This window comes from Hemicordylus capensis, chromosome 6 (genome assembly GCF_027244095.1).
Source record: "Hemicordylus capensis ecotype Gifberg chromosome 6, rHemCap1.1.pri, whole genome shotgun sequence".
Lineage (NCBI taxonomy): Eukaryota > Metazoa > Chordata > Lepidosauria > Squamata > Cordylidae > Hemicordylus > Hemicordylus capensis.
The window spans coordinates 11,123,250-11,133,375 of NC_069662.1; the positions used below are offsets into that span (position 1 = coordinate 11,123,250).

The 10,126-nt window shown below is 45.6% G+C and overlaps 1 pseudogene; it reads left to right on the plus strand.

Moving 5' to 3' along the window:
- Nucleotides 1-6,519: 6,519 nt before the first annotated feature.
- LOC128330825 (leukotriene B4 receptor 1-like) lies at nucleotides 6,520-7,497 on the plus strand (annotated as a pseudogene).
- The last annotated feature ends 2,629 nt before the right edge of the window (nucleotides 7,498-10,126 follow it).

Consider the following 10,126-nt stretch of genomic DNA (forward strand, 5'->3'; position numbering starts at 1 on the left):
GATAATGTCATGGAAGATGGAAATAGCAACAGATATTATTCACTGTACCCATCCTTACAACTGAAGGCTCCCCTCATGCCTTAGGACCAAACTACACATTACCACACACACATATGTAAAATTAGTTCTCTCATACAGTCTTTTCACCTTTTCAGAACACTCTCAGAAGGGGGGCATTTTGCAGCAGAGAAAATATGAGGGGGGGGGATTTCTCTTTTCCCACACACATTTATTTTCTCCTGAAACTCCCCACTACCAATCTGATTTGACTCATGCCTTAGTTCTGGACCCATCTTTATTTTGACCAGAGATTATTGCTGACACATAACACTCTCAGGGGGCAGGGGTGCAATCTTAGAATACAACTCACTTCACTCCCTAGTTATGCCTCTGGTTCAATTGCCTAAACAGTGGGTGGCTCCAAGGTGTACAGACCAAAGGGAGCACACTGGTTCATGAAACTAGGGCCAGTTATAGCCCAAAATGTGCCCTGTAGTAAAATGCTGGCCCCCTCTCCTGCCTGAGGAGGGTAATTCCTGTGGATCTCAAAAGAATCCATTGTTGGTTGTGCTTGAGTAAGCACAATGGCATGAGAGGGTCAAGATTAACCGGTATGTAAATAGACTTAATTGACGTGAGAAGGCTTACCTGTTGGGTCGAAAAGACCCAGTAAACTGAACAGCTTTTCTTATTGGGCACATCTCCTGAGTTTTTGTGGCCATCCTCCTCCTTTGTGGAGGAGGGGGGCAGTGTTCGCAGTGCCTTATCTTCTTTCCTGCTGAGACGATTAGTTTAGCTTGTTTGAGGCAATCAAGGGGGGGAATAACTGGGTCATTATCTAGGCAGAGAGACCTTTAAGTTAACTTGTGTCTGCTTAGACATTCCCAATAGAGAGAAAGGTGTGAGGCTAATCCCCTTTCAATTCATGTGATAGCTAGTGAACCTGGGGGCTATTATCCCACTGCCTGCTACGTGACTGGTCCCCATGTATCAACAAATGGTGAGCCCCTGAGGCTCATGGGGAGCCCTCAGAAAGGCAGTGCTGGCAACACTACACAGACTGGCCGCGGCTTCTCCAAGGTTGCAAGCTGGAGTCTCTCTCAGCCCTGTCTTCGAGATGCCAGGGAGTGAAATTGGAACCTGCAAGCATGCAGATGCTCTTCCCAGAATGCACCCCGAAGGGGAATATCTTACAGTGCTCACACATGTAGTCCCCCATTCAAATGGAAGCTACGGCAAACCCTGCTTAGCAAAGGGGACAATTCATACTTGCTACCACAAGACCAGGAGGCTTTTCTCACGATCCATGAGAAGAGCCTCTAGGGGGTTTGCGGGGGACTTAGCCCACTCTCCCCACACATGAGCAGCAGTCTGCTCTGGGCAGCTGCAGCGGCCGCCCACACGACTGCCGGCTCCGTCATGGAGCTGGCAGGGGCTGGGGAGTTTGGGGGCTGCATGGCCCCCAGAAGCTCCAGCATGCCCTGCACAAGCAAAAGACATGCTGGAGAGACCCCCCGAGCCGGGAGGCTGCTTTTCAGCCTCATGGTTGGGGTCTACTCATGAGTTGCTGTGCCATGGAGCCACGCTGTGGCAACTCACAATCAGAAAGCCCGGCTTAGCAGAGCACTCTCTCTGCTAACCTGGGCTTAGGGGAGGGCTACTTGAGCGGATGACCTGCTTTGACTCAACTGCGCTCAGCTGTGAGCCCGGTGAGTCTGACGATCGGTGGGGAGTGGGCCAAGTACCCTTAGCCCACTTTCCACTGATCTTCGGAATAGCTTCCAGCTCTCCTCCCTAAAGGCACTGAAGCATTTCTGGAAGAAACAGCCCATACAGTGCCATTTGGGCAATATTTGAAGCTGCTGATGGGATATGGGACAGAATGGGACAATTTGCGGCAAGAGAGTAATTCATGTAACGTTTCTTGCAAAGTTTCAAAGGAGATGGCTTTCAACTATTTGATGGTGATAATAAGTGTAATTTTCCTTTCCTTTTTTTTTTTAAACTTATGCCATACCTCTGCAGGCAATGATGGCAGCACTAGTCATAATATTATGTCATCCTCAGCGGGATTCTGGGCAGGAAAGGCAGTTGCCAGTAAGCTAAATAAGTCCTTGGAGCTTCTAAGGCCCACTTGAAAAAATGATCAAAACTGGCCTCCTATGTTTCTTTGCTGAGAATATGGTGGAGAAAAAATGGGAGCAATAATTTGCGACAATTGCAGGATCCACCCGCCTCACTTTGCACTTTCTACCCAGTGGCTAACCCTCCCTTACCAGGACTATTTCCTACCTGCAGTTGCTCAACTCTTCTGAAACTTGTGAGAGAAACTTGAGGAGAACTGGTCTTGTGGTAGCAAGCACAACTTGTCCCCTTAGCTAAGCAGGGTCCACCCTGGTTGCATATGAAAGGGAGACTTGATGTGTGAGCACTGTAAAATATTCCCCTTAGGGGATGGAGCCACTCTGGGAAAAGCATCTAGGTTCCAAGTTCCCTCCCTGGCATCTCCAAGATAGGGCTGAGAGAGATTCCTGCCTGCAACCTTGGAGAAATTGCTGCCATTCTGTGAAGACAATACTGAGATAGATAGACCAATGGTCTGACTCAGTATATGGCAGCTTCCTATGTTCCTGTGTTGTAAGCACTTATTTCTGAAGGTCTGTTGAGGTTTCGAAAAAAATGAAACACATAGAACAGAGACCTAGCTAGGGGAGAGTGGGGCTGTATTCACCCCCTTCCCTGATGGGACTTCTGAGTGAGGGAGATAATGAAGAAAATAGGGAGAGGTGGATCTGGGGGTTCCCTCAGGATCTGGGTGGCCCAGGTTCTTTGAACCCCTCTGCTCAATTATAGCTACACCTCTGAGATAGAAATAAACCAACTGCTTGCACCCCAACAACTCCTGAAGAAATGATGTGAACTTACAAAGAAGATAAGTCTTGGGGTGCAGACGGCTGGAGAAGTCAGCATCAGAACAGAAATTTGTAAACCAAAAATGGAAAGACGTGATTGGAGATCTCCATAATGCTCTTGAGAGAAGCCAGAAAAATAAAAAGAGGGTTTGGACAGTATGTCCAAGACCAGAGGATGGTTAAGAAAGCAGACTGGAGAAGGTGGTGACATGGTGATGGGTGATACACAGAAGGCAAAATTGCTTAACCCATAGGCATCTTACTTCACCCACCAGGGCAATGTGGCCCAATCTAGCAAATGTTGCACTAACCATGAAAGGAGGGAATCTGAAGCAGTTAAAAGAGCAGCTCAGCATAGGTAAAGAAATGGTAAGAGAGCCGTGAGTTGCTTAAAACACATTTAAACCTCCATAGCAGTCACGGGGCAAATGTCAGCCCCAAAGGTTTTTGGCATTAGTGCAAAGGCTTTTGATGTTGAAATGTGGTCCTTTTAGGACATTGCCACTGGTACTCCAGTACACAATATCCCCAAAAATAATGTAATTACCATAAACAGGTTGAAGCCGCATAGAGTGGTAGTGCACTTAGCCTTCCCACCCCCTCACTCGGCCTTTCCCCCCCAGCTCAGCATCCCACATGGAGACGTCACTTGGGCGTTCCCCACCCCCACCCGCTCGCTGTTCGGCAGTTGCTTTCCCCTGCCCGCTTGGCCATTCCTCCCCCTACTCACTGATATGTAATATTGTGTCCAGTTCTGCATCCCACATTTTAAGAAGGATATTGCATGAGCATCTAGACCTTGTAGTGGTTAGAGTGTTGGACTAGGACTGGGGAGACCTGAGTTCTAATCCCATTCAGCCATGAAACTCACAGGGTGACTCTGGGCCAATCACATATCTTTCAGCCTAGCCTACCTCACAGGTTTGTTGTGAGAGGAACTATAACCATGTACACCTCTCTGGGCTCCTTGGAGGATGAGCGGGATATAAATGCAAAAATAAACATAAATAAATAAATAAAATTAAGCTAAGCATTTAGATCCTAGAAGTGGCACAATGAGCATTCAACCCTTTCCCAGCTCAACCCTGGCTTGAATCCTGCCACATGGAGATAGCAGCCAAATGCAGCACTGCTCCTCTGCCTTCTCCTATGCTATGCCACGAAAGGAGAGGGTGCAGGCATGGAACCAGTAAACTCTCCCTGTGTGGAGAGCCTGTACTGCACCAAGAGAAAAACTGACACCAAGAGACAAACTCGATACTAGGGGGATAATCTGATATTCTAATTATAGCCTTCATTATTTAGTTTAGTCAGATCTAGGTGCAACAGTGCTTAAGCCTTTCCCCACAAGGCATCTTCCCAGTAAAAATCCCCCAGTTGCTTTTCTCTTTCCAGGGAAAAAGACACTCAGTACAGAATCTGGTGTTTCTAATTATAGCTTTCATTATTTAATTTGTCTGATCCAGCTGCAACAGTGCTTAAGCCTTTTGCCATTAGGCGTCTGCCCAGTAACCCCCCTCCCACAGCTGCTTTTCTATTTCCGGGGGGGAAGTACACAAAAGGGGGAGGGGAGTTTTCACTCCTCTGAGTGCAGACTTCTAATCTGAAAGCCCTTGATACATTTCACACTCCCTCGCCCACCTTTCTCTTCTTTCTCCATCACTAACTAATTGCCTCATGGTTTGCAAGAACTTCAGGGAAGTTGCCCCATAGGTTCAGCATAGCTAGAAGTGGCTGTGCTTTTAGTTGGTACTGGGTGTTACCTTTGATTGACAAAAGCATCCTCTGCCACTGCTCAGAGTTCCGGAAATATTTTGCCCTTTGAGGAACGTTAGTGTGATGCTTCTCCCCTTTCAGCTGCTTAATCCAAGCAAGCATTTAGAATGCCTGGGCTCAACCTCAAACTAATCCATCTCAGGAATTATACTAGACTTGAAGAACAGGAGGAATTCTCAAAGGGAGGGAAGCACTTTTGCTGGCTGCCGTAAGGAGAGAGAGAAACTTGGGCATTGAACTCTACAGCTGCTACATCAAGCTACTCTGCAGCCTGATTCTCATTCCTTGGGGTTCCTGGCCCCCTGGCTACTAGTAGCCACACATGCATTTTGATTTGAAGAATGTCCTGTTCTGGGATCTGGGAGCATATCTTCTATGCTGAAGGTGTATACTCTGAACTAGACACGAGGGCTGTTCACATGGCTATGAACTGGGTAGGAGAAGGGTCCTACCCTGTTTCAGAAGCTGGGCAATTTCCCGTTTTGCAACCATGAGTTCAATAAAAACAAGGGAGGAGGCAGGGAAGAGGCATCTACTTCCAAGTTAGCATGTTTAGGCTTGGGTTGCCTGTTTCCACCCCTACCGGATACCAAGGGGGCTAAACCAGTATTACCTGGGCAATTTAAATTTCAAATGTCATTCCTACCTTCCAGAAGGTCTGCAGGGTTACTGCACAGGATATTGAGCATAACATCACCCTTGCTAACTAAGCAAAAAGACACCTTGTAAAGAGGTGATGGAGACTAATGGTCCCCGTTAGGGTGTCCCTCCAGTGGCTGATGCTGCTGTCTCCCTGGTGTTAATTTTTAGACTGTGAGTCCCCTGGGAGACAAAGAAATGCCCCCCCCCCCATTTGAACTGTAAACTAATTCTTGAGCTTTCTTTAATAAATGGAATAATTTTATAACTTATAAAATATCTTATACAAACAATCCATTTTAAAATATCTTAAAATATATTTAAGATATCTTATACAAACAATCCATTTTTAAACAAATAACAAGTTGTTCTAGTAAGAGCTAATCTGCTTACTTTCCTTTCACTATCCCAAAAACTGGACTAAATTTGGTTCAAATAGGTTAGGTGGTCTGCAGGTTAGCTCTCTTGTGCTTCAAATGTTCACGCGTCTGCACGCGTCAACGTTCACGCGCCAAATGTTCATGCATTGCAAACTACACCATTGAGGTGTCTGTGTGTCAATCACTACAACTATATCAAATTTAGTTCATATTGGTTAGACAGTCCACAAGTTAGCCCACTTGCACCTCAAAAGTTTACATGTCCACCATCTCGAAATGAGGTGGATGACATCATCACAAACTGCACCATTGATGTGACCCTGAGTGTCACTCAATACAACTGTATCTAATTTAGTTCCAATAGGTTAGACAGCCTACAAGTTAGCCCACTTGCACATCAAAATGTTCACGTCTGCCATCTTGAATCATGGTGAATGACTTAATCGCAAACTACACCATTGAAGTGTTCTTATGTGTCCCTAAAACTGTACCCAATTTGGTCCATATTGGTCCAGGTGTTGCAAAATTGATGGGGGGGGAAGTCACTGGGCGATCTCATAAGTCTACTGGCAAGTAAGCTAAAAATGAGATGAAAGTGAGACAGAATGGTATGCAATTAGTAGGGGTGGAACACTGAGATTTTCTTTCCATAGGCCTAAATGTCAATAGGCTGCTGGCAAGTTACGGGCTTAGGGATGTTAAAGCAGAGGAGCAGTAAAAGAATACAAAGATCTGATGATGTTTCTCCCACTTCTTTCACACACAGCTCCTCCTGCTTCTCCTGGCATCCAATGGGACCATGCGTACTTTAGATGAAACACAGAATATCACCTCTTCTACTGCAGCAGCTACTCACTGCTGCTGCTACTACTGCTACTTCTTCCACAACAAATCAATTGCCAGGAGCATCAGTAGGCCAAGATGTGCTCTCACTTGCCTTCCTTCTGGGTTTCCCCAGCAACACCTTTGTAGTGTGGAGCACAGGTTGCCTTGTCCACAAGTGGATGGTCACTTGCCTCCTCATCCTCCATTTGGCCATAGCTGAACTGGTCGTGCTGCTCACTGCACCCATATCCCTGTGTCTTCTAAGTGTTGGACGCGGGGAACTGGGTGATGTTGTTTGCAAAGTTTCCTGTTACATCTGTGGGGTCAGCTTGCACTCCAGCATCTTCCTCATTGTCCTCATGAGCTTGGACCACTGCCTGGCAGTCTCGAGGCCCTTCATCTCAAAGAAGATCCCCACCAAACATACCATGTGGCTTCTGGTTGGGACCATTGGGGTGCTTAGTGGGCTCTTGGCCATTCCTACCGTCTCCTACTGAGAAGTGATAGTTGTTGCTTCTGATATGCCTGAGGCTGGCAGGCTTATGTGTTGACTCTACTATTCCACAGCCAATCATTTGGTATTCAATAACCTCTCTGAATTCATCACTGGGTTCATGCTTCCTTACATTACCATCATCTACAGCTAAGCAACCATTCACTGACAATTAAAGGAAACCCATTTCCACAAGAAACGCCGCACGGGCCAGCTCATGAACCTCATTGTTGCAACCTTTGCTGTTTTTTGGCTTCTTTACCATGTGGACAACCTTCTGGATGTAGCTGCTGTGTGGAGCAGCTCCTAAAAGGTCAAAGAGGCAGCAGCAATGGTTAGACCTACCTTGAATTGTCTTGCCTTCCTCAGCAATAGCATCAATACTGTCCTTTATGCCTTCAGCAGTGCCAACTTTGTCCAATCAGCTGGCTTTGGTTTCATGGCCAAGCTCTTTATTTGTTTGTTTGTTTAACACGTTTTTATAGCACCCAAAACTCAAGTCTCTGGGTGGTTTACAACAAAACAATTTTTAAAAAACAGATAAAAAGATTAAAACATTTCAAAAATTAAAAGTTAATATGTTAGAACTATTAAAAACACAATTAAAACAATATCTAATTAAAAGCCTGGGTGAACAAATGCGTCTTGGCTGTCTTTTTAAAAGTCATAAGAGATGGGGAGGCTCTTATTTCTGCAGGAAGTGTGTTCCAAAGCCTCAGGGCAGCAATGAAGAAGGCCCATCCCTGAGTAGCCACCAGACGAGCTGGTGGAAACTGCAGACGAGCCTCTCCAGATGATCTCAATGGGTGGTGTGGTTCATAGCAGAGAAGACGTTCTCTTAAATACCCAGGGCTCAAGCTGTTTAGGGCTTTATAGATTATAACCAAAACCTTGTATTTTGCCTGGAAACTTATCAGCAACCAGTGTAGATCTTTTATGATAGGAGTGATATGGTCTTTCTGAGATGACCCAGAGACCAGCCTGGCTGCCTCATTCTGGACTAACTGCAGTTTCCGGACTACATACAAAGGCAGCCCCACATAGAGCGCATTGCAGTAGTCAAGTCTGTAGGTGACCAGCAGATGTACTACTGTTCTGAGGTAATTTATCTCAAGAAACAGATGCAGCTGGCATATCAGCTGAAGCTGATAAAAGACACCTCTGGCCACTGCCTCAACCTGGGATACCAGGGAGAGTTTTGTGTCCAGAAGCACTCCCAGACTACATCCCTGTTCCTTCTGGGGAAGTGTGACCCTATCCAGAACTGGCAGATCAAAATCGTCTCCTGAGTTCCGACCCCACACAATAAGTACCTCTGTCTTATCTGGATTCAGCCTCAGTTTGTTACCTCTCACCCAGCCCATCATTGCCTCCAGGCAGGCATTTAGGGAGGTTATGCCTTCTGATGATGTTGACATGGAGAAAAAGAACAACCTTTTGAAAGAAGAACCTTGGAAACATCCAGTGTTAAGGTTGGTACAGGTCTGGGCCATCAGCACCAAACAAAATTCAAGAAGGAAGCCTTAAAGGATTGGAGTCTACCCTCCCCAGTTGGACCTCATCTAACATTTTCAATACATCTACTATCCCAACAATAGACACTGAAAATTCTCAAGAAATGGGAGATGCTCAGAAAAGTCACCTTGAGAGGCTACCATAGACTGATGTGGATTCTAGATCCTGATGTGTTTCAAGTCAAGAAAAGAGGATGCATGCCTGTGGAAAAAATGGTCCCCAGTAAGCTTATCAGAGTCTGAAATATGCAGACACCATTCTAAAATGAGTCTGGAAGGTTTGGTCGGGAAGCTGGGCCAAGAGCATTTAAGCTCCCTGGTTGGCCATAGGCAAACCAGTCACTTTCAGCTTTTCTGTCTCTCTTGAGACAGTTCTCAGGAGATCAGGAAAGGACAGGGGCGGATCCGGGGGGTGGGTGCAAGGGTGCAGTTGCACCCCCTGTGAATTAATGTTGAGTCTCCTGGAGATCGGCAGTAGCAGAGAGTTGTTTTTTTAAGGATTAACTTTTCTCCAGGCCCTATTGGTTCTCCTGGAGTCTTGTACTCCTCCCCCGCTTGGAATTTGTATGTAACTGCAGAGCCGAAGAAGCTGGCTGTTGGGCTCCCTACAAGGAGGAAAGTAAAACATTTTGTAAAAACCAACCCTTTGCTGTTTGGTTTGTGTGTGATTTGTTCCCCTTGGTCAAGCTACCGTGTTGCTCCCCCCACCCCATGAACAGTGTGTGTGTGTTGTACATGTGTGAGAGAGAAGTCCCATACTGAGTGTGTTTGGGTGAGAGAGTGAGGTTTAAGCTTAAAAAAAAGAAACATTTACAAAGTATGCCAAAACTGTTCTAGTGCAAACTTGTAAGAAAACCCCTCCCCATCCCAACAGTATACCTTCTTGTGAGGAAAGAAGGGGTGGGGGAGGAATGCTTTGACGAAATGGATCTGTTTTTGTTCCTGAAGATACACTGCTTATAGTTCTAATCTGGTCTCTCTGTGTGGTTTTATTTCGCTTCCCTGCCCCCCCGCCCTTATTAAAATATTTATATGCTGCTTTTTTAGCAACAGCGTTCTCAAAATGGCTTAAATAGCAAAATATGAGAAAATGGTTATCTTACTTGACAGGTTTCCCCTTTTAAACATTACTATTTTATTTTATTTTGCTTTGTGCTTGTAACATGCTCCCCCACCAAAAGTCTATTTTTGTGCACTTGCTTCAAAATAAGGCTTTGTAAATCAGTTCACAAGAAACTCGTTTTTAAAAATCCCTTGCCCATGAAATGATTGGTTCTCTAAATTCTGCAAAATTGGGGTAACTCCATAGATGACATCAAACTGGATTGCATGCTGCTGTGATTGGTGTCTAAAAGGCTATCTGAATTTGCTTCCGAATTTACATGCTTAGGATTGGAGTCCATGTGGCTAAAAGTCATATATATATATGACACACATCCTGTTCTTCCTCCGAAGAGGTTGGGATAGTATACTTGTTCCTCCTCCCCACATTTTTCCTCACAACAATCCTGTGGGGCAGGTTTGGAGAAGAGAGAGCGAACGATTCAGCTAAAGTCTCACAGTGAGTTTCATGACTGACTGGGGCAC